General features: G+C 46.0%; 1 protein-coding gene across 1 annotated transcript in view; it reads right to left on the bottom strand.

Annotated features, from left to right (window-relative positions):
• Window positions 1-23,174, bottom strand: part of mef2b (myocyte enhancer factor 2b) — a 211,807-nt gene that overhangs the window by 124,254 nt on the left and 64,379 nt on the right. The gene's annotated exons all lie outside the window — the stretch shown is intronic.

The following is a 23,174-nucleotide window of genomic DNA, read 5'->3' as shown; positions in this document are numbered from 1 at the left end:
GCTCGGCAACCTCCGCCCATTGGTCCACCCACGCCACTTCATTACCATACCAAGCCCGCCCCTAGTCCCCAATTGATCACACAGCTTCCGGTATCAATCTCTCCTGTTCTCTGATTCGTCACCCGAACATCTAGCTCCCCCATTGGCTGATGCGCCCATCAGTCAATGTCACCTGTCAATCATTTGCGACTTCATTCGCTTACATCAATATATAATTTTTACATTGCCGCTTTATTTAAAATTATCAATGTACTTAGAATGCAAACACCCTGTACGCCAGCAGGGCGGAACTAGGCGTGCGCCTGTGAGGGTGCATTCAGAATCAGAATCAGAACCAGTTTTAATATCATTGGCATATGTCGTGAAGTATGTTGTTTTGCGGCAGCAGTACCTTGCAATACATAATTTAGAATATACATTACAATAAGTACGTATAAAAATTAAATTATTAATGCAGAAAGAGGGGGAAAAGGAAAAATGGTAAGGTAGGGTTCATTGCCCACTCAGAAATCCGATGGTGGAGGGGAACAAGCTGTTCCCAAAAAGTTGAGTGTGTGTCTTCAGGCTCCGGTATCTCCTCGATCTGAGCGAAGAGAACAGGGCATGTGCTGGATGATAGGGTATCGTCTTTTGAAGATGTCTCGATGCTGCACAAACTAGTGGCCATAGAACATAGTACAGCACAGGAACAAGAACCAGCAACTCAAACACTAATCCCTCCTACCTGCACCATGTCCATATCCCTCCATCTTCCTTACATCCATGTGCCTATCCAAACATCTCTTAAAAGCCTCTAATATATCTGCCTCTACCCCCATACCAGGCAGCGAATTCCAGACATTCACAACAAAAACTTATTCTCATATCCCTTTGAATCTACCCCCTTCACCTTCAATGCATGCCCTCTGGTATTTCAACCCTGGCAAACAAATATTCTCTGTCCACTCAGTCTATGCCTCTCATAATCTTGTAATTCTCTATCAGATCTCCCCTTAGCTTCTGGTGCTCCAGAGAAAACAACCCAAGTTTATCTCATCTCTTGAGATAGCACACACCTCTCAACCAGGCAACATCCTGGTGAACCGCTTCTGCACCCTCTTCAAACCCTCAGCATCCTTCCTATAGTGAGGAGACCAGAACGGTATGCAGTACTCTAACCAGAGTTTTATAACGTTGATGGAGTTGGCTGAGTTCACAATTTTCTGCCACATTTTCCAATTCTGTGCAGAGACCCCTCCATACCGGATGATGATGCAGCCAGTTAGAATGCTCTCCATGGTATATCTGTATAGTTTTGCCAGTGCCTTTGGTGACAGACAAATTCATAATGAAATAAAGCTGTTCTCATGCCTTCTTTGTAATCTCATCAATATGGGGGTCCAGGATAGATCTTCAGAGATGTTGACACCCAGGAATTTGAAACTGCAAAACAAAAACTGAAAACCCCAACAACACCCAATGGATCAGGCAGCATAAGTGGAGAGAGAAGCTGAGATAACTTTCAGGTCGAAGATCCTTAGTCCCCACTGTCACCAATAAGGACCATGTCCCATTGCTGGTGGAGGATCTAGAACAACTCGCCCAATCACCCTCATCTCCAAACCCCATTGATGTACTTTTGAATTTACAAAGTGAATTACATCGTAAACAGTGAGGAGTTGTGATTATTTTATATTTGGAGGCATTCCTTTATTCTGTCATTATTTCCCAACCACATTTTAACTATAGATGTGTGGTGGAGAGTATATTGATTGGCTGCATCACAGCCTGACATGGAAACACCAATGCCCTTGAATGGAAAATCCTACAAAAGTTAGTGTATACAGCTCAGTCCATGTTGGGTAAAGCCCTTGCACTATTGAGCATATCTACATGAGAAGCAGCATTGTCACAGGAAAGCAGAATCCACCATCCAGGACATTCTCTCTCTGGCTGCTGCCATCAGAAAGAAGGTACAGGAGCATCAGGGCTCAAACCACCAGGTTCAGGAAAAGTTATTACCCCTCAACCATTAGGTCCTTGAACCAAAGGAGTCTCAGAAAGGTTGTGTCCATTATTAAGGACCTCCAGCACCCAGGGCATGCCCTTTTCTCTCTGTTACCATCAGGTAGGAGGTACAGAAGCCTGAAGGCACACACTCAGTGATTCAGGAACAACTTCTTCCCCTCTGCCATCAGGGAGGAGGTACAGGAGCCTGAAGGCACACACTCAGTGATTCAGGAACAGCTTCTTCCCCTCTGCCATCGGGTAGGAGGTACAGAAGCCTGAAGGCACACACTCAATGATTCAGGAACAGCTTCTTCCCCTCTGCCATCCAATTCCTAAATGGACATTGAAGCTTTGGACACTACCCTACTTTTTTAATATACAGTATTTCAGTTTTTGCTCATTTTAAAAATCTATTCAATATATGTAATTGATTTACTTGTTTATTTATTATTATGTTTTATTTTATTTATTATTATTATTTTTCTCTCTCTGCTAGATTATGTATTGCATTGAACTGATGCTGCTAGGTTAACAAATTTCACATCACATGCCGGTGATAATAAACCTGATTCTGATTCTGATTCTGAACTTCACTCAACTTCACAAAAATAAGACCATGAAACATCGGAGCAGAATTAAACCATTCTGCCCATCAAGTCTGTTCTAACATTTTATTATGACTGATCCATTTTCCTCTCAACTCTGTTCTTCTGCCTCCTTCCCGTAAATGTTCAAGCTCGGAGGATTGCTACTCTGAGTGGAGGCCTGTGACTAGTGGTGTGCCACAGGGATCAGCACTGGGTCCATTGTTATTTGTCATCTATATCAATGATCTGGATGATAATGTGGCACATTGGATCAGCAAATTTGCTGATGATACAAAGATTGGAGGTGTAGTGGACAGTGAGGAAGGTTTTCAAAGCTTGCAGAGGGACTTGGACCAGTTGGAGGAATGGGCTGAAAAATGGCAGATGGAGTTTAATGCAGACAAGTGTGAGGTATTGCACTTCGGAAGGTCAAACCAAGGTAGAACATACAAGGTAAATGGTAGGACACTGAGGAGTGCAGTAGAACAGAGGGATCTGGGAGTACAGATACATAATTCCCTAAAAGTGGCGTCACAAGTAGATAGGGTTGTAAAGAGAGCTTTTGGTACATTGGCCTTTATAAATTAAAGTATTGGGTATAAGAGTTGGAATGTAATGGTGAGTTTGTATAAGACATTGGTGAGACCGAATTTGGAGTATTGTGTGCAATTTTGGTCACCTAATTACAGGAAGGATATTAATAAGGTTGAAAGAGTGCAGGGAAGGTTAACAAGGATGCTGCCAGGACTTGAGAAACTGAGTTACAGAGAAAGGTTGAATAGGTTAGGACTTTATTCCCTGGAGCGTAGGAGAATGAGGGGTGATTTGATAGAGGTGTATAAAATTATGATGGGTATAAATAGAGTGATTGCAAGCAGGCTTTTTCCACCGAGGCCAGGGGAGAAAAAAAATAGAGGTCATGGGTTAAGGGTGAAGGGGAAAAAGTTTAACGTGAACATTAATGGGGGCTTCTTCACACAGAGAGTATGGAATGAGCTGCCAGATGAAGTGGTGAATGTGGGCTCACTTCTGACATTTAAGAAAAACTTGGTCAGGTATATGGATGAGAGGGGTTTGGAGGGATATGGCCCAGGAGCAGGTCAGTGGGACTAGGCAGAAAAATGGTTTGGCACAGCCAAGAAGGGCCAAAAGGCCTGTTTCTGTGTTGTAATGTTCTATGGTTCTATGGTTCTCTGACTAATCAAGAACCTATCAGTCTCTGCCATAAATACACCCAATGACTTGGTGTCCATAGCCATCTGTGGCAATAAATTTCACAGATTCACTACTCCCTGGCTGAAGAAATTCCTGCTTATCTCCATTCTAACCTATTCTGAGGTTATGCTGTCTGGTCCTAGACTGCCCTACCACCAGAAAGATCTTCTCCACATCCACTCTATCTAGGCCTTTATAGGTTTGATAGCTTTCAATGAGATCCCCTGTCATTCTTCTAAACTCTAACGAATACAGACCCAGAGCTATCAAACGCTCCTCATTTGATAACCCTTTCATTCCCAGAATCATTTTTATGAACCTCCTTTGAACTGTCTCCAATGTCAACATATTCTTTGTTAAATAAGGGGCCCAAAACTGCTCACAATACTCCAGGTGAGGCCTCACCAGTGCTTTATAAAGACTCAGCATCATATCCTTGCCTTTATATTCCAGTCCTCTCGAAATGAATGCTAATATTACATTTGTTATACTTACCACCAACTCAAACTGCAAGCTAACCTTTAGGGAATCGTACACAAAGACTCCCAAATCCCTTTGCAACCTCTGATTATTGAATTTTCTCCGCATTTATAAACTAGTATATGCTTTTATTCCTTCTACCAAAGTGTAAGACCTTACACTTCCTGACACTGTATTCCATCTGTCAGTTCTTTGCCCATTCTCCTAATCTGTCTAAGTCCTTTTGTAGCCCTCCTCCTTCAACACTACCTTTCCCTCCACCTATCTTCATATCATCTGCAAACCTGGCCAAAAAGCCATCAATTCTATAGTACAAATTATTGACATATAATGTAAAAAGAAATGGTCCCAGCACAGACCCCTGTAGAACACCACTAGTCAAGGGCAGCCAACTAGAAAAGGCTCCCTTTACTCCCAATGTTTGCATCCTACCAATTAGCCAAAGCACTAGCATTGCTAGTATCTTTCCTGTAATACCATGGGATCTTATCTTTTTTAGCAGCCTCATGTGTGGCACCTTGTCAAAGGCCTTCTGAAAATCCAAGTAAACAATATTCTCTGATTCTCCTTTGTCTTATCCTGCTTGAATCCTTTTCAAAGAATTCCAACAGATTTTCCAAGCAAGATTTTCCCTTGAGGAAACCATACTGACTGGCCTATTTTATCACATACCTCCAGGTACCCTGTAACCTCATTTTTAACAATTGACTCCAACATCTTCCCAACCGCTAAGGCCAGACTAACTGGCCTTTCTGCTGCCTCTCGCCCTTATTGATGAATGGAGTGACATTTGCATTATTTCAGTCCTCCAGAACCATGCTGGAATCTGTTGATTCTTCAAGGATCATTATTAATGTCTCCACAATTTCTTCAATTACTTCTTTCAGGACCCTGGAGGGTACACCATCTGGTCCAGTGACTTACCTACCTTCAGAACTTTCAGTTTCCAAAGAACCTTCTCCCTAGTAATGGTAAATTCACACCCTTCTTCCCCGACACTCTCAAACTCCTGGCTTACAGCGAGCATCTTCCACAGTGAAGACCAATGCAAGATACTTATTCAGTTCATCCACCACTTCCTTGTGTCCCATTACTATTCTCCAAAGTCATTTTCCAGTGGTCCAATATCTACTCTTGCCTCTCTTTTATTCTTTATATATCTGTAAATAAAAACCTTTGGCATCCTCTTTGATATTATTGGCTAACTTACCTTCATATTTAATCTTTTTGCTACTTATGCTTTTTTTAGTTGCTCTCTGTTTGTTTTTAAAAGATTCCCAAATTTTCTAACTTCCCACTAATTTTTGCTCTATTATATGCCCTCTCTTTTGCTTTTATGTTGACTTTGACTTCTTTTGTCACTCACGGTTGCATCATCCTGCCTTTGCAATATTTCTTCTTTGGGGTGTATATATCTTTGGGATGTATTATTCCCAGAAACTCCTGCCATTGCTGTTCTGCTGTCATCCCTGCTAGTGTCCCTTTCCAATCAACTTTGACCAGTTCCCTCTCAGGCCACCACAATTCCCACTGTAATACTGATACATCCGACATTAGCTTCTCCCTCTCAAATTGCAGGGTGAATTCTATCATACTTTTATCAGTGCCACTTATTTCTCTAGTCCAGGTGAAGGGTCTTGACCCGAAATGTCAGCTGTACTCTTTTCCATAGATACTGTCTGGCCTGCTGAGTTCCTCCAGCATTTAATGTGTTTTACTGTTATCACTACCTTCTAAGGGTTCCTTTACCTTAAGTTCTATAATCAAATTCAGCTCATTACACAACACCCAATCCAGAATTGCTGATCCCCTAGTGGGCTCAACCACAAGCTGCTCTAAAACGCCATCTTGTAAGCACTCTACAGATTCTCACTCTTGGGATCCTGCACCAACCTGATTTTCCCAATTTACCTGCATATTGAAATTCCCCCAAGAATATCGTAACATTGCACTTTTGATATGCTTCTCTACCTCCCATGGTAATTTGTAGCTGTCATCCTGGCTACTGTTCTGGCCTGTATATAATTCCCATTAGGGTCTTTGTACCCTTGCAGTTTCTTAACTCTACCCACAAAGATTCAACATCTTCCAATCCTATGTCACCTCTTTCTTAGGATTTGATTTCATTTTTTACCAACAGAACTATGCCACTTTTGGAGTAAGAACAGGAAGGCAGATTATTATCTGAACGGTGTAGAGTTGGGTAAGGGAGAAATACAAAGAGATCTCGGAGTCCTTGTTCATCAGTCACTGAAGGTGAATGAGCAAGTGCAGCAGGCAGTGAAGAAGGCTAATGGAATGTTGGCCTTTATTACAAAGGGAATTGAGTACAAGAGCAAGGAAATCCTCTTGCATTTGTACAGAGCCCTGGTGAGACCACACCTGGAGTATTGTGTACAGTTTTGGTCTCCAGGGTTAAGGAAGGACATCCTGGCTGTAGAGGAAGTGCAGCGTAGATTCACGGGGTTAATTCCTGGGATGTCTGGACTGTCTTACGCAGAGAGGTTAGAGAGACTGGGCTTGTACATGCTGGAATTAAGGAGATTGAGAGGGGATCTGATTGCAACATATAAGATTATTAAGGGATTGGACAAGATAGAGGCAGGAAATATGTTCCAGATGCTGGGAGAGTCCAGTACCAGAGGGCATGGTTTGAGAATAAGGGGTAGGTCATTTAGGACAGAGTTAAGGAAAAACTTCTTCTCCCAGAGAGTTGTGGGGGTCTGGAATGCACTGCCTCGGAAGGTAGTGGAGGCCAATTCTCTGGATGCTTTCAAGAAGGAGCTAGATAGGTATCTTATGGATAGGGGAATCAAGGGATATGGGGACAAGGCAGGAACCGGGTATTGATAGTAATTGATCAGCCATGATCTCAAAATGGCGGTGCAGGCTCGAAGGGCCGAATGGTCTACTTCTGCACCTATTGTCTATTGTCTATGCCACGCCCTCTGCCTACCTGCCTGTCCTTTCGATACAACATGTACCCTTGGATGTTAAGCTTCCAACTATAATCTTCTTTCAGACACAACTCAGTGATGCCCACAACATCAGACCTGCCAATCTCTAGCAGTGCTACAAGATATCTACCATATTCCGTAAACTGCATTCAAATATAACACCTTCAGACTTGTATTCATCACACTGTTTGATATTGTCTCCCTGTTACACTGCAACTCATCCCACTGACTGCAATTTTGCCGTATCATCAGTCTGTCCATTCTGACAGTCTCACTACATACTGACTCTGCTTGTAAACCAACAGTCTTGTCTTCAACCCCATCACTCTGGTTCCCATCTCCTGCCATATTAGTTTAAACCCTCACCAACAGTTTCGGCAAACCTGCTGGCAAGGATATTGGTCCCCTTTCGTACAGGCCATACCTTACCCAGAAGAGATCCCAATGATCCAAAAATCTGAACCCCTGCCCCTGCACCAGTTCCTCAGCTCACTTTCATCTGTCATATCATCTTTATCTTACCCTTGCTGCCACATGCCACAGGCAGCAATCCAGAGATTACTATCCCTGAGGCCCTGCTTTTCAGCTTTCTACATAGCTCCCTAAAATCTCTCTCCAGGACCTCCTCACCTTTCCTACCTATGTCATTAGTGTCAATATGTACCAAGACCTGTGGCTGATTATCCTTCCCCTTTAAGAGTGTCATGGATCCGATCCAAGACGTCCCTGACCCTGGCACCTGGAAGGCAACATAGCATCCAGGTATCTCTGTCGTGTCCACAGAATCTTGTGTCTACTTCTCTAACTATGCAGTCCTGTTCTCCTACCCCCTTCCCTTCTGAGCCACAGTGCTAGAGTCAGTGACAGAGCCCTGGTCACTGTAGCTAACCCCTGTCCCCCCCCCTCAAAAATATCAAAAACAGTGTACTTATTTTCGAGGGGAATGACCACAAGGGCACTCTGCACTGGGTGCCCATTTCCTTTCGCTCTCCTGACATCACCCAGTTACCTGCCTCCTGTAATTTAGGAGTGACTACCTCCCTGTAGCCCCTATCTATCACCTCCTCAGTGTCCCGTAAGAGCTGAAGGTCATTGAGCCGTAGCTCCAGTTCCTTAACAGGTTCTCTGAGGAGCTGCAGCTCAGTGCACCTGGTGCAGATGTGGTTATCTGGGAGGCTGAAGGTCTCCCAGAATTCCCACATCTCACACAAGGAAAACAACCCTGCCCCTGGAGCCATCCTCGCTGCTCTAACTGTGCATCAACAGGCAAAGAATGAAGGAGAAGAAACATACCAACATCACCCAAGCCAGTTCTCGCTGAAGCATGATGAGCAAAGCCTCTCCAGTCTAACACTGGTCCACTCCAACAATGGTTGCTCTGCTTGCTAATGAAACATGATTTGATTGTGCCAGCAGAAAATGACGAAAACCTGTGATCATTTCTTTCTCACTCACTGACCTGTGAGTCACCTCCTCTCTCACGCTTGATTTGATTGGGCCACTGGCAAACTTACACTAATATATATTTATTGTAATGTATAGTTTTAAAATTATGTATTGCAATGTACTGCTGCTGCAAAACAACAAATTTCACAGAATATGCCAGTGATATTAAACCTGATTCTGATTCTGAAATGCTTGCCGCTGTCTGAATGGACAAATGTTTCTCACCTTTGTCCTGAACAGTTGATTCCTTATCTGAGACCTGTGACTCCTGGTTTCTGACCTTTCAACCAGTGAAACAATCAACTTCACATTCACTCTGAACAGCCCCAGAGTTTTGCATCTTTCATTACTGTGACTTCTTAGTAGAGTCATAGGGTCATAGAACACCAAAGCACAGGAACTCAGCAAGTCGGGCAGCACCTATGGAGGGGAGATCCTACAGCAGTTTGTGTATTGCTCCAGTTGCAGCATCAGCCCTTTCCTGTACCCACAATGTGCAGGAATCATCTACAGTCAATCCAGTCACCTCAACCTTCATTGAACGACTCTTTGACCCATGACACTTATGCAACCAGTTATAATGCTGTCCACAGTAGATCTGTAGAAATTTGTGAGATCTTTTGATGACAAACTAAGTCTCTTCAAACTTTAAATTCTCTAAGCAATGGCTGTGGGACTCCATCACTGAGTTTACTGAGGATAGAGCACAACTGATCATTGGCTATTTGGAGAAGTAAGGGATGTGGGTTAGTGCAGGAAAATGGTGCTGAGCTCAACATTTATTGAATAGCAGAGGAACAGGAAAGGCCTCCTCCTGCATCATCCAAACCACAGAGCTGAGCCTCGTCAGAAAAGAATTAGTGGTAAAAATTGGACTTTGTTTTTTATTATTGTCACATGTACCCAGAGACAGTGAAAATCTTTTGTCTATGTGCCATCCAGACAGATTATTTATTTTGGGACTTACAGTAATTTTAATGTCTTGCACTGTACTGCTGCTACAAAACAACAAATTTCATGAAATATAGTATGTCTGTGATGATAAATTTGAAAAAGAAGAATCATTAGAGCATTGAAGTCTGAACAAAAAGTAAAGTAAAAACAGTATCCAGAGTAACACACACAAAACTCTGGAGGGACTGTGGGAGGGGAAGGAGTACAAGTTAGAAGTTGATAGGTGAAGCCAGGTGGGTTGTGGGGGGGGGGGGGGAGGTACAAAACTGGGAGGTGATAGGTGGAAAAGGCAAAGGGCTGAAGAGAAAATAATCTGATAGGAGAGGAGAGTGGATCATAGGAGAAAGGGAAGGAGAAGGGTGAGGTGATCGGCAGATGAGGAGAAGTGGTAAGAGACCAGAGTGAGGAAATGAAGAAGAGGAAAGGAGGAGGAGAATTTAATTTGAACGCAGAATATAATGTAAAAGGTACAAAGAAAGTGATGTAAAGTGGTGTGTAGATAGACAAAATGCAAGGGTCATGACAAGGCAGACTGAGATCTTTATCTCCATTATGAGTCTTACTACAGTGGGGTCGAAGCTGTCTGTAACCCAGATGGTATGTGGTCTGAAGCTTTTGCATCTTCTGCCTGATGGGAGATGTGAGAAGAGAAAATTACTGGGGTAAGTGGCTTTCTTGATCACATTGGCTGCTTTCCTGAGGCAGTGGGAAGTGTAGACAGAGTCAATCTGATAAAAATCCATAACCATTTGATCTAAAGTTAAAAGTTTTCTAAATGAAGCCTGGAGAGAAAGTAACAGCTGGTACAATGTCCGGATAAGGGCTCCAGTTATTCAGATTCACAATCAAATCAGGTTTACTATCACTTGTACATGTCATGAAGTTTGTTGTTTTGAGGCAGCAGTACATTGCAATACAGAAAACACCCACTAAAGTTACAATATAATTCACCTAATGCATCTGGACAGCAAAGATGCATACATCAGGATGCTCTTTATCGAATACAGCTCAGCATTCAATACCATCATCCCCTCAAAACTAATCAATAAGCTCCAAGCCCTTGGTCTCAATACCTCCTTGAGCAATTGGATCCTGGATTTCCTCACTTATAGACCTCAGTCAGTTCAGAATGGCAACAACATCTCCTCCACAATCTCCATCAGCACTGCTTCAGCACAAAGCTGTGTGCTTAGCCCCTGTTCTACTTGCTTTACACTTATGACTTGGTGGCTAAGCACTACTCCAATGCCATATTTAAGTTTGTTGACAACACCACTGTTGTAGGCCAAATCAAAGGTGGTGATGAATCAGTGTATGGGGGAGATTGAAAATCTGGCCGAGGGGTGCCATAACAACAACCTCTCACTCAATGTCAGCAAGACCACGGAGCTGATTAGTCTGATTCAGGAGAAGAAAACCAAAGGTCTATGAGCCAATCCTCTTTGGAGGATCAGAGGTGGAGAGGGTCAGCAACCCTAAATTCCTCAGTGATGTTATTTCAGAGGACCTTTCTGGGCCCAGCATGAAAGTGCATTACAAAGAAAGCATGGCAGCACCTCTACTTCCTTAGGAGATTACGAAGATTTGACATGACATCTAAAACTTGGCCAAACTTCTAGATGTGTGGTGGAGAGTATATTGACTAGCCGCATTACAGCCTGGTATGGAAACACCAATGCCCTTGACTGAAAAATCCTACAAAAAATAGTGGATCCAGCCCAGTCTGTCACAGGTAAAGCCCTCCCCACTGTTGAGCACATCTACACGAAACGATGTCGAAGGAAAGCAGCATCCGTCATTAGATACTGCCACCACTCAGGACACACTCTCTTCTCACTGCTGCCATCAGGAAGAAGGTACAGGAGCCTCAGGCCTCACACCACCAGATTCAGCAACAGTTACCCCTCAACCATCAGGCTGCTAAACCAGAGGGGATAACTTCACTCAACTTCACTTGGCCCATCACTGAAATGTTCCCACAACCAATGGACTCATTTTCAAGGACTCTTCATTTCATGTTCTCAATATTGTTTGCTTATTTAGAAACATAGAAATCTACAGCACATTACAGGCCCACGTAACCTACTCTAGAAGCTGCCTAGAATTTCCCTACCACAGAGCTCTCTATTTTACTAAGCTCCATGTACCTATCCAAGAGTCTCTTAAAAGATCTATTGTATTCTCCTCTACCACAGTTGCTGGCAGCCACTACTGTCTGCATGAAAAACTTACCTCTGACATCCCCTCTATACCTACTTCCAAGCACTTTCAGCACTTGTTTATTATTATTATTATTATTTCTTTTTGTACTTGCACAGTTTGCTGTCTTTCACACGGGTTGAACGCCCAATTGAATTGGTCTTTCTTTGATTGTGTTATGGTTACTATTCTGTTTTGGACTTATTGAGTATACCCCCAGGGAAATAAGTCTCAAGCCTGCATATGGTGACATATATTACTTTGATAATAAATTTACTTTGAACTTTGAAACAGTACAAAAGAGGATTAGTGAAGTAGTTTTCATGCACTGTTCAAAAACCTAATGGCAGAGGGAAATAAACTGTTCATAAAATTTTGAGTGTGCACCTTCAGACTCCTGTACCTCCTTCCTGATGGTAGTAATGAGAAGAGGCATGTTCCTCATGGTAAAGGTTCTTGATGATGGATGCTGCCTTCTTGAAGATGTCCTGAAAGGTGGGGCGAGTTATGCAAAAGGAAAGCCTTCTTCATGCAAATCACTTGGTCTTTTTGGTGAACATATTTTATCTCCACTGCAGGACTGGTGAAGCTTTGGGATCATTGTGCAATCATTAACTGGGCTGGAATTGCATTAATTAGCAAACACACCATGATAGGTGCGAGAATCTGATGGTGGGGAATAGAAAACTGTAGTTACTGGTTCAGTACCTGAGCTTTTCTTCCTGGTTGTACTCCTGAGGGAGACATAGAAACATAGAAAACCTACAGCACAATACAGGCCCTTCGGCCCACAAAGCTGTACTGAAAATGTCCTTATCTTAGAAATTACCTAGGGTTACCCATAGCCCTCTATTTTTTGAAGCTCCATGTACATGTCCAGGAGTCTCTTAAAAGACCCTATTGTATCTGCCTCCACCACCATTGCTGGCAGCCCATTCTGCACATTAACCACTCTCTGTGTAAAAAACTTACCCCTGAGATCTCCTCTGTACCTACTTCCAAGCATCCTAAACCTGTGCTCTCTCGTGTTAGCCACTTCAGCTCTGGGAAAAAGCCTCTGACTATCCACACAATCAATGCCTCTTATCTTATACACCTCTATCAGGTCACCTCTCATCCAAGGGAAAAAGGCCAAGTTCACTCAATCACTAGAGAAAGTTCTGGCCTTTTCAGCTGTGCAGGGTTGTGTTGTCATTTACAATAAAGCAAATTCATTCTGAGCGAACTCCAGGAATGATGGAATACTTAGCATAATTAAATGGGTACAAGCCTTTGATTGCTGACACCCACACACAGACACTTTTCACCTTGATACTGGACGAGCCATCGATGTGGTCAACCCCAGGAGAAACAGATTGTGATGGGTGAGAGTGGTCCAGCTCAGCCTGAGACAGCAGCCTGGACCTCCTGATCTCATGGCCATTTGTCCCAAAGGGAATGGCAAATCATCAGTTCTTCCTCCCTCAGGAAGTCTTGCAGCAGGACATGTGCTGGTGGGGCGTTGCCTTGAGATAAGTTGCTGGCACATCAGACTGTGCACGTTGTCACTACGCCTAACATTGAATCCAGCCCCAGATGAGAATGGCCAAGAACACTTTGATTAGAGTAGAATAGATCAGCTTTATTTGTCTCATGTTCTGTACATACAGGGAGATGTGTCATTTGTGTCAAAGACCAACCCAGTCCAAGGATGTGCAGGGGCAGCCTGCAAGTATCGTCTCGCTTCCTGTGCCAATGTAATATGCCCAGAACTCACTCAGCTTAAGCCAAAAGTCTTTGGCATGTGGGAGGAAACGACAGTATCCTAAGGCGACCCATGGGAAGAACGTATCCTTACAGACAGCGGTGGGGAATTGAGCTCTGATGATGATCACTGGCTCTGTAAAGCAATGTATCAAGCCTCCTTGGTCCTCAGCCTCCTGCCAGCATGTTTTGTACATGGAACTCCAACAACACAGGTGGCAAATCCAACACATGAAGGCAACTGATTTCACCTTATTTTACTCTTTGTAACTCCAGAGAGGAGAAGGGTGTAGGGATAGGAGAGGGTGAGAAATTTGAAGTCAGTGATGAGAATTTTTAAATCTGAGGGTTGTTTCAGAGGTGGTAGAATGGCACCTGGTGGTATTTGGTCAGCAGCAGAAGAGTTCACAATAATCTCAGTGACAGAGGCAGGGCCGCCAGGACAGGACTTGAGAATCTGGCAAAGTGCAATGTTCACACAGTGCTGAGAGCCAATAATATAGAGAGTGTGACCTCGAGATAGCCTGGGCCAAGGAATGCAAGCCAGACAGAGGAGGTGGGAAGAACAGAAATCCAACAGAACACAGGAAACTGTGACAGACGAGGACAGGATTTCCGTGTGTAGATTGGCTATGAACGATAGGTACAAACACAGTTCAGTGCATTGAACTAGCAGCTCATTGAAAAGCAGCAGCAGGCTCTCAGAGTCAAGTGTGTGCGTCAGGGCTGCAATCTGTTGCTTTCATTGGTCTATGTAAATCTCCTATATACAACATATTAGGAGTGAAGGGGCATGGCGCTAGAGCAGGGAACAGTGCTAAGGAAGCTCTCAATAGTCCGTTCGCAGAGGCACAAAGTAGTAAATGGAATAGGGGAAGGGTGAGGTGATGAGAGGGAGAAGGGTGAGGTGATGGGGAGGGGGAAGGGTGAGGGGATGAGAGGGATGTAGCCCCCCGGTAAGCCTCAGGCTCGCTTCCGTCTAGGGGGAGCAGCCTTCGGCCCCGCCAAACTGGGCAATCAGCTTGTGTAGATGCTGTGTGATATCCCCACCGCGCCAAATAACAGACAGTACACCATATGCGATTAAGTGATTACACTTTATAGATCCTACTGGAACTATGTACTTAATAGAGATACAATATAAAAGGAAAAGAAAAAGACGCCAAACTTATCAAAGTCCAACCACTTCGTGCACAACCGTTGGAGCTTAGTTAACGAAGTCTTCTTGCCACCGTTCGATCCCCTCCGACCTCCACGACCCGCCGCGTGGGCGTCGACCAGACGCTCCACACGAATCGGTCCTCGTCTCCTCTCCTCACCGAAACCCTGGGCCTCGGACCCCCCCCCCCCCCCACGGCTCGGGGTCCGTTCCGTCGTCCAATTTACAACATCGCGTCTTCTCCCTCTAACTTCCTCGCGCCATCTCCCTCCAAGCCTGCCCAACACTAGCTTACAGACCCACAAGAAAGAATAACATCTATCCCAATTGGTTAACAAACGAATACAATTCTCATTATCAGTAATTATAACCAAACAAGCTGCGAGAGAAAGCACTCTCTCACCAGTTAGCTTAACAAAGAAGCATTTTTACTGTTATCATAACAAAGAAGCCATTTTGATTAACATACGCAGTAACACAAAAGAAGAAACCCCTTACACTCTTCCCCACCAAATTTAGTCATGTCCTCATGACTGCTAAATAACTTGCCAACCCTTCCTGCAGACACAAAACCCAATCCAGGTACAAGTGACATTGCTCCTCAAACAGTAGACCTCACGCCCTGTTCCTCAGGCGCTACACAGGCCAACCTATCTGGGAGTCTCCTAACCCTCCGAGACCTCCGTACCCCCTCACCTAAACCCTTCAGGTTCAGACACAACTGGTGATACCTCGGGTCTGCTTGCCAACTCCTCTCTCAATCTCACTCATGCCCCCACTGCAACTCAGAGCCCCCTGTCCCGTGTCCAGGGCCCCGCTGTAACCCAGGCTGTCCACAGCTAGCGCTCCCCACTACACCTGACTCAGTGGGAGAAGGGCCAAAGGTCTCTTCCTCAATCAAGGGGAAGTTAGCAAAAGGCAGGATGTACCACACATCCAGCACATCGTCCTTCGAATTCGTAGTCTTCCTCATTTCTGCGATCGGTAGCTGCTGTTTGATTCTCTCCAAACGGAAGCACTTGGCCTGGACTGCTCCTACAGCCTCTTCGGCCTCCTGCAATCGAGACGTCAGCTTCTCCTCTGAGTCCACCCACTCTCGCCACAGTCTCAACAGTTCTGACTCACGCTTCATGTTCATCTCCATCTGGGACGCAGTTACTCCACCAGCTTCTTGCACCCTGACCTGAAAAGCAGCCGTTAAAGATTGGTCAGCCTCCAGTTTAGTGGTCACTGAACTTATCTCCAGCTTTTTCTTCCTAATGACCTCTTCCAGGTCAACTTTCAGGTTTTCCATTTCCTTAATTCTTTGTCGCCCGGGCTCCGACAATCGCCTCGCATCATAGTCCCCCAAGGCGAATCCAAACCGTAGACGATCATCCACATACGCCAAAACTCCAAACACCTCCACATCCCCCATGGTCTTCCCCATGCCCCGCAGAAAGGTTGCAAGGGCTCCGGATATGCCCTGTGGCATCTTTACGGACCGGAAGAACCCTTGGGGACCTATAACGGCCGTCTACTCCGTGTCGGCCTCACTCATCGGGATCTGGCAACATCCACTCCTCAGATCCAGCACCTTAAACCACTTCGCACCTCTCAGACAGGCCATCGCCTCTTCGGCCCTCAGGGCCGTATTCTGGTCGATGACAGTGCGCCTCTTCAGCGCAATATAATCCACACACACGCTGCATACGTCTTCCACGGCTTCAGGGGCCAGACGCCGTGACCTCTCTCACCGAGGTGTCTTCAGCGGTCAACTCCCCTCCCTCGTGGTATTTCGGAGCGTCCACTAAGAGGGTCTCACCCCTAGATACTTGCCCCAGGCCGTACCACCACCGGCTCTCGTTTGAATTCGGTACCGGCCCAGTGCTGCTACACACGTCCGCACAAGCAGCTCGAAACTCTGGCTGCACAGACAATGCCTCCAAACAGCTCTCACCTGCCTCTTCCTGTCAGGCCCCCAGGCGCCTCCTCACCAGCAGGGTGTTGGTCCCCTCCAGAATCGAAACTCTGCCCGTCTCAACAGTGTCCGGATACATCAGCATTAACGATTCACAAACCTCAGTCATCCCCACATTGGCCTCCAAGAACTCCAGTTTCACTGACCAATAACCATCGTCTGGATAATCACCGGCACTGGTACCCCAAATCTCCAGTGCCCTCAATGTCGTCAAGGGTAAATGCTTCAAATACCGGTTGTAAAACGAACTGTACAGCAACTTGACCTGCGCCCCGGTGTCGAGGATGGCTTTAGTGCGGCTTCCATCCATCCGTAACGACACCCGAGTGCGTGGTCCCTCTAAGTCTTCAGGAAGAGGGTCTGTTCCTTTCAGGAGTTCCTTGGTGCATTGCTGGGAACGTGCTCCCCCAGAGACCCCAAGCCGTTCCCCCACTAGGCCTCCTCTAAGTTTCCCGACACCTATCGGATCAGCGTCTGAGGGAGGAGCTGATCCCCTTGACAGATCCCCCTGGCACCGCAAACAATGTATCTGCCCCACTAGCCAAACAAGATACCCTGAAAACTTTCCACCAATCTCCTGTCACAGATATGGTAAGGCCCCCAGCCGAACCAAACGCATTCCCCCCCCCTTTCCAATAACTGGCAACTGTCACTTCGAGGTAATTGGACCAGACAGTTCTAACAATGTCACCAGCCCGCCTACTCAAACTTCCAACCCATCCCTGTCGCTTTCCCTCAGCCAAGCACTGCCACTCACCTAACAACTGAGAGGTCTGCTCCACCCATGCCTCTGCCCCTTTAGGGCTGGACATTATTCCAACAACCGGGCAGAGCCCACCATAGCTGGAACATACCGACCAGTCCTTCCTCACTCTCTTAACAGTATGGACAACCCAAGGTACCACCACCATTTCGTCAGTGCTAGTCTGAACTTGAACAACGACCTCTGGGCTACCAACAGCCACCCCACCCAACAGGCATGAAGTGATAACCACAAAGGCATACCAGCTCTCTGACACCGCAGTATGCATAATTTAAAGAGGGTGATCACACCAGCTTCCACAGAATCCAATCCCGGATGAGCCCCCACAATGTAGCCCCCCGGTAAGCCTCAGGCTCGCTCAGCTCGCTTCCGTCTAGGGGGAGCAGCCTTCGGCCCCATCAAACTGGGTAATCAGCTTGTGTAGACGCTGTGTGATGTCCCCACCGCGCCAAATAACAGACAGTACACCATATGCGATTAAATAATTACACTTTATAGATCCTACTGGAACTATGTACTTAAAAGAGATACAATATAAAAGGAAACGAAAAAGGCGCCAAACTTATCAAAGTCCAACCACTTCATGCACAACCATTGGAGCTCAGTTAACGAATTCTTCTTGCCACCGTTCGATCCCCTCCAACCTCCTCGACCCACCACCTGGGACCAACAACGGTGGTCGACCAGACGCTCCACACGAATCGGTCCTCGTCTCCTCTCCTCACCGAAACCCTGGGCCTCGGACACCCCCCCCCCCCCCCGGCTCGGAGTCCATTCCGTCACCCAATTTACAACATCGCGTCTTCTCCCTCTAACTCCCTCGCACCGTCTCCTCCAAAGCTCCGCGCAACTCTAGCTTACAGACCCACAAGAAAGAATAACATCTATCCCAATTGGTTAACAAACGAATACAATTCTCAATATCAGTAATTATAACCAAACAAGCTGCGAGAGAAAGCACTCTCTCACCAGTTAGCTTAACAAAGAAGCATTTTTACTGTTATCATAACAAAGAAGCCATTTTGATTAATATACGCATAAAAGAAGAAACTCCTTACAAGGAGAAGGGCGAGGTGATAGGGAGGGGGAAGGCTGAGGTGATGGAAAGAGGGAAGGGTGAAGGGTGATGGGGAGTGGAAGGGTGAGGTGAGGGGAAGGGTGAGGTGATGGGAAGGCTGTAGGGTGATGGGGTGGGGCAAGGATGAGGTGAGGGGGAAGGGTGAGGTGATGGGGAGGGGTCAGTGTGAGGGGAAGGGGAGCAGGAAGGATGAGGTGAGGGGAGGTAGAAGGGTGAGGTGAGGGGGAAGGGAGAAGGGTGGGGGAGGGGGAGGTGAGGGGAAGGGTGAAGGGTGATGGGGAGGGGAAGGGTGAGCTGAGGGGGAGGGGGAGGGTGAGGGGGAAGGGTGAGGTGAGGGTGAGGGGGAAGGGTGAAGGGTGATGGGGAGGGGAAGGGTGAGGTGAGAGTGAGGGGGAAGGGTGATGGGGAGGGGTAAGGATGAGGTGAGGGTGAGGGGAAGGGTGAGGTGATGGGGAGAGGTCAGGGTGAGGGGAAGGGGAGCAGGAAGGATGAGGTGAGGGAAGGGTGAGGTGAGGGTGAGGTGATGGGGAGATGAGGGGGAAGGGTGAGGTGAGGGGGAGGGAGAACAATGAGGTGAGGGAGGGGGAGGAGAAAGGATGAGGTGAGGGGAGGAGGATAGAAGACATGATGCATGTGGGAATGACAAAGGCAGGGAGATAAACCACTTTAATACGAACAGAGAGGTTTCGAGAGAAGATGGCAGTCCTTGATGGAAGTTGCACAAAAGGAGTGTGGTTAAGAAGGTAGATGGGATTCTAGCATTTATTGTCAAGGGACAGACTATTACAGCAGTGAGTGCAGACTGGAACTGTACAAAGCAACACTTAGGCCACAGCTAGAGCACAACGTCCAGCACTGGTCAGTACACTACAGGAAGGATGTGGTAGCAACAGAGAGAAGTTCAGTCAGGCAGCAGAGAGGACATAACCCAGCTGGACGGTTATAGTTGTGCTGAGAGGCTGTCTAAATTAGGTTTGTTTTCTTTTGAAAAGTGGGACTGAGGAGAGTTTAAACCAAAGAGGTTAAAATGCTGAAAGGTTAGACTGTGTGAGCAGGGAGATGGTACTTGACCTAGCAGGGAGGAAAATCAACCTGGCAGAGATTGAAGATATCTGGGAGAAAGACTGGGGGAGTAAAAAGGAATTGTATAGGTGGAGGGCCTGGAGTGAGGGAGTTGGAGCAGGAGTGTGTGGAGTGAGGGGTAGGGCAGGAGGATCTGGAGTGAGGGAGCCAGGTCAGGAGTTAGGAACAAACTGGATGAGAACGTTTGGACAGGAGTTGCAGGAGTGAGGAAGGTGGGACAGGAGGAACTGGAGTAGGAGGGGCTGGAGTGAAGGAGTTTGGGTAGGAGATTCTGGAGTGAAAGGGGTAGGGCAGGAGGGTCTAGAGTGATGGAATTGGGGAAGGAGGGGCTGGAATGAGATAGAGAGATAGGTAAGGAGGTGCTGGAGTGAGGGAGTTGGGGCAGGAGTCGGCTGTGCAGGGGAAACTTTGCCATATTTGGAAGCTTGTAAGTTGAACAGGTGGAACAGCAGTCACCTGCAAAGTGATAGACCCAGAGCAGGCACAATGGGCCAAAAGGATACTGGGTTAGGGGGTGGCAGATGCAGGATGGAAAGCTCCTGGCCTTGGTTGGAATGCTTCTCATCTCCTCTCCCAGCACAAGGACTTCAACCCCAACTAAGCCAGGGCCAATTTGGCACAGAGTGGCAGCTTGAATCTGCCACCTTCTCCAGTCCCAACAAAAATCATCATTTCAGATTGTCTCTCTGGCTGAGTTTGCAGCTTTTCCAAATCCTGTCCAGTTAGAATTCTCTCCACAGTACATCTGTATAAATTTGCGAGAGTCTTTGGTAACATGGCAAGTCTCCTTAAACTCCAAATGAAATATAGCCACTGTCTGTATAGCCACACTCTTTGTAATTGCATCAATATGTTGGGCCCAGGATCAATCTTCAGAGATGTTAACACCCAGGGACTTGAAGCTGCTCACCCTTTCCACTGCAGATCCCTCAATGGTGACTGGTGTGTGTTCCCTTGGCTGGGACAGCCTACTGATGGCTCTACTGACATATCCTAAACTCTTCAAGCTATTCCATGAATTTTAATATTTTGCTCTTCATAAGATGACCCTTAATTTTTCAGTCTTCCAATTTCACTGATTTAAGAGTTCATCTCCTTCTGCGACACCATATCCCCTGATCTTCAATAATGTTCCTCTGCAGAGAGTAAGACCCTTTATTGCATAAGGCTTTAATGCTCAGCAGTCTTTTGAAAGGTCATTGGGTGGACAGACACCCAGAGGAAATGGGAGCGTGCAGTGTGGCAGACTGACATCTATTTCTCTCTACTCTGCTTTGAGGCATTCAGTATCAGAGTCTGGAATTTTTGCTGCCACTTTGGTTAGGTCACCCTGGAGTGTGCAGTTCTGGTCACCTGGTTCCAGGAAGGATGTAGAGTCTTTGTTGAGAGTACAGAAAATGTTCTCTAGGATGCTGCCAGGATTAGAGAGTATAGGCTTTAAGGAGAGGATGGATAATCCTTGGTTATTTTCTCCAGAGTGTTTGAGGCTGAGAGGAGACCTGAGAGAGATTTATAAAGTTATGAGAGGCATAAATAAAATGGGCAGTCAGAATCTTTTCCAAGGATAGAAATACTGGAATACATTTGTTTAAGATGAGAGGGGGAAAGTTTAAAGGAGATGTGCGAGTATTTTTCCACAGAGAGTGGTGGATGCCTGGAATGGGATGCCAGAGCTGGAGCTGCGATGGTGTGGTGAACCATGGAGACGGTGTGGTGAAGAATGGAGGGTGTGGTGAAGGGATGGAGATGGTGTGATGGAGGATGGAGACAGTGTGGTGAATGATGGAGACGGTGTGGTGAAGAATGGAGGGTGTGGTGAAGAATGGAGGGTTTGGTGAAGAATGGAGGGTGTGGTGAATGATGGAGACGGTGTGGTGAACAATGGAGGTGGTGTGATGAGGATGGAGACGGAGTGGTGAAGGGATAGAGACGGTGTGATGGAGGATGGAGACAGTGTGATGGAGGATGGAGACGGTGTGATGGAGGATGGAGACGGTGTGATGGAGGATGGAGACAGTGTGGTGCAAGATGGAGATGGTGTGATGAATAATGGAGACGGTGTGATGAACGATGGAGATGGTGTGGTGAATAATGGAGATGGTGTGGTGAAGGATGGAAATGGTGGGGTGTATTCACCCTCCCATCCTCTCTGTCAAGATTGTTTTTCAGGAAAGGGAAGCTGTTAGACCATAGGACCATGAGACATAGGAGCAGAAATTGGCTTTTGGGTCCATTGAGTCTGCTCCACCTCTATCATGACTGATTTATTAACCCTCTCAATCCCATTCTGCTGCCTTCTCCCCATAACCTTTCATTCCATGACTAATCAAGAGTTTATCAAAATCCACTTCTAAAATATACGCAATGACTTGGCCCCCACAGCATTTATTGGCAAAGATTTCCACAGATTTACCACCCTTCGGCTAAAGAAATTCCTCCTCATCTCTGATATAAGTGGACGTCACTCCATGCTGAGGATGTGCCTTCTGGTCCTCAACCCTCTCACCATAGGAAACATTCTCTCCACGTCCACTCTGTCAAGGCCTTTCAACGCTCGATAAGTTTCAATGAGATTCCCCTCCCTCCCCATTCTTCCAATCTCCTGTGTACAGGCCCAGAGCCATCAAACACTCCTCATATATTAACCCTTTCATTCCCAGATTTATTCTCCTGAACCTCTTATGGACCCTCTCCAATGCCAGGACATCTTTTCTTAGAAGCAGGTTCGATATTGTCATTTAAAAAAAAATGGATAGGTATATGGACAGGAATATATAGGTATGTGTGTGTGTGTGTGTGTATATATATATATATATTTATATATAGGTATATGGAGGGTTATGGGCTGAGTGCAGGTTGGTGGGACTAGGTGAGAGTAAACGTTTGGCATGGACTAGAAGGACCGAGATGGCCTGTTTCCGTGCTGTAATTGTTACATGGTTATAATGTGCCAAAAACAGCTTACAACACACCAAGTGTGGTCCGGCCAATTCCTTAAAAAGCCTCAACATTATATCCTTACTCTTATACTCTATCCCTCTCAAAATGAATACTAACATTGCATTTGCCTTCCTTACCACTGACTCAACCTGCAGTTTAGCCTTTAGGGAATCCTACACAAGGATTTCCAAATCCCCTTGCATTCCTGATTTTTGATTTTTCACCCCATTATGCCTTTATTCCTTCTCTCAAAGTGCATGACCATACACTTCCCTACACAATATTCCATCTGCCACTACTTTGCCCTTTACCCCCAATCTGTCCAAGTCCTGCTCCAGACTCCCTGTTTCCTCAACACTACCTATGCCTCCACCTATCTTTATTGATGGCCACAAAGCCCTGAATTCCATCATCCAAATCATTGACATGTAACATGAAAAGAAGCGGTCCCAGTACCAACTCCTATGGAACACCACAAGTCACTGCCAGCCAACCAGATGAGGCTCCCATTATTCCCATTCTTCCATCAGATTTGTCAGGCAAGATTTCCCTTTAAGGAATCCATGTTGACTGTTGACTAGTTTATCATGTGCCTCCAAGTACCCCTATAACCTCATAGTT

This window comes from Hemitrygon akajei, chromosome 16 (genome assembly GCF_048418815.1).
Source record: "Hemitrygon akajei chromosome 16, sHemAka1.3, whole genome shotgun sequence".
Lineage (NCBI taxonomy): Eukaryota > Metazoa > Chordata > Chondrichthyes > Myliobatiformes > Dasyatidae > Hemitrygon > Hemitrygon akajei.
The sequence above is the reverse complement of the archived record's forward strand: the minus strand, read 5'-3'. Positions and strand labels throughout refer to the sequence as shown.